The following is a 2,061-nucleotide window of genomic DNA, read 5'->3' as shown; positions in this document are numbered from 1 at the left end:
CATGACCTGACCCGAATTAAAGAGTTGGACACTTAAGTGACTGAGCCACCCAGGCGCCCCTTTAGATATTATCTTGAAACGACTGTACCCAGCTCTTTTTTTTTTTTTAATATTTTATTTATTTTTGAGAGAGAGATAGAGACAGCATGAGCAGGGGAGGATCAGAGAGAGAGGGAGGCACAGAATCTGAAACAGACTCCAGGCTCTGAGCTAGCTGTCAGCACAGAGCCCGATGTGGGGCTCGAACCCACGAACCGTGAGATCATGACCTGAGCCGAAGTCAGACGCTCAACCGACTGAGCCACCCAGGCTCCCCACCCAGCTCTTTGTTTTAATCTGAGTACTCTGGATCCTGTGTTGGTGTGCTGATTTCTACACATGTGTGGTAATAGAAATGTTTTATAATACTCTTTTTTAGCACTAAGATTCTTTTCTGATTGAGCAGAAATATAGACACCAAAACCTATCCTTTGAACATCATGAAGCAAATCTTCCTCTACCCCTAACTGTAGATCAAAGGTATTATTATGTTAGTGCTTCATGCCAGGTACCACCAGAAGTCTCTATACATTGCAAATTGAAGGGAGTTTTCACATTACTCAATTAGCTTTACCAGTGTGGAAAACAAAACAAATGCTAGGTGACCTATTATTGCATCTGGAGGAACTAAATTTCAAAGTTAACATAATTTATAGATCCTCCTATAAAATAAACTGTATTGCATAGCTTTTTGAACAGTGCTAAGCTCTTCATTGCATCAATGAATAAACAGCTTTAAACATGGCACCTGCAATGATACACTTGGTTTAATGTGTTGGAAAGTATATATGAATTATGAATTATGGGCTACACAGTTTCTTTCTCAGACTTACAAACTTGGTTTACATAGCATCATAATTTAGTGAGAGCTACTTGAAATGTAGTTATAGTGACTGTAAGTATTATAGAAATTTTCAATGTTTTTCACATAATCTTGAACTTCTTAGGTGATAACTATTACTGTATTTGGAATGTTAAATATTAGCAAATTTGAGAAATACTATGGATCAATGAAATAAAAGCAAACTGCTGACATGCCTGATTCTATTTGTACACCACACACAGTGTAACACGAATCCTATTCGTTGTGCTTTTCAACTTCTCATTCTTTTTTTAATCACTAAAATTTATAATTCCCTCTTTCTATTAAATGTATTAAAAAATAAAAACTAGCAAAATTACCTTTAATAATTTAAAATGTACATTATACATTTAAACCATAAGAATGATAGCAATTACATATTTTGCTTTTTTTATGATGCATTCTCAACAAGGACACTCTTCTTCAAAAGTCCTTACTTAAAATAATATCAAGACATAAACTTTCATATGCTAATAAATGAAATTGGTAAAGATATGTACTCTCTAGGGTAAAGAGTAATTAGAATTGTTTCTCCAGGCAGCTACCTAACCAACCCAATCCTCTATGTGGTTCTGTGTAGAATAGGTAAAAAATTAAACTTAACAAGTATATATCCAAAAACAGAGTAAGATTCACCTTAGAAGAAAATGATTTCTCAGGAGCTGCCATGTTGGGGCAAGAATGGTCTAGGAAATTTAGGAGAGGATCAGACATATTCAACGAAAGAGAAAGAATTCTTGTTAGATGACACAGAATTTTTTCTCTGATGAAGTTCTATATTAATATACCTTACATGGCATGTACCTTTTCTCATTCAATTTCTACTTCAATCTTGCATGATAGTAGTATAAGAACTATTTTATGGAAAGTAAAACGTAGGCTCAGTAAACCCACGTAACTTTCCTCAAATTACATAGCCAGTAAGAGAAGTGGTATTCAAACCTTGGTGCCTGTTTTCAGTGACTATGCTTTTGATTACTATGCTATCTCAACTTTTCTGGGTTCCAGAAAACCCCATTAACAATCCCCCTTGACAATATAGTCTGTTGCATTTTCAGTAAAGTTAGTTTAGCCAATTTAATGGCTAGTTAGGTTAGAAACCGATCATTAACATGACCCATGGTAACCACTGGTGACCTCCAGGTATAACTAAGGCTTCT

At 35.3% G+C, this 2,061-nt stretch overlaps 1 non-coding gene across 1 annotated transcript; it reads right to left on the bottom strand.

The window, feature by feature from the left end:
* Positions 1 to 226: 226 nt before the first annotated feature.
* Positions 227 to 311, bottom strand: TRNAR-UCG. The gene has a single exon. It is a non-coding gene; the product is annotated as a tRNA-Arg (tRNA).
* Between the last annotated feature and the right edge of the window lie 1,750 nt (positions 312 to 2,061).

Source organism: Hyaena hyaena, unplaced genomic scaffold, assembly GCF_003009895.1.
Source record: "Hyaena hyaena isolate Hyena2069 unplaced genomic scaffold, ASM300989v1 scaffold_1154, whole genome shotgun sequence".
Classification (NCBI taxonomy): domain Eukaryota; kingdom Metazoa; phylum Chordata; class Mammalia; order Carnivora; family Hyaenidae; genus Hyaena; species Hyaena hyaena.
The sequence above is the reverse complement of the archived record's forward strand: the minus strand, read 5'-3'. Positions and strand labels throughout refer to the sequence as shown.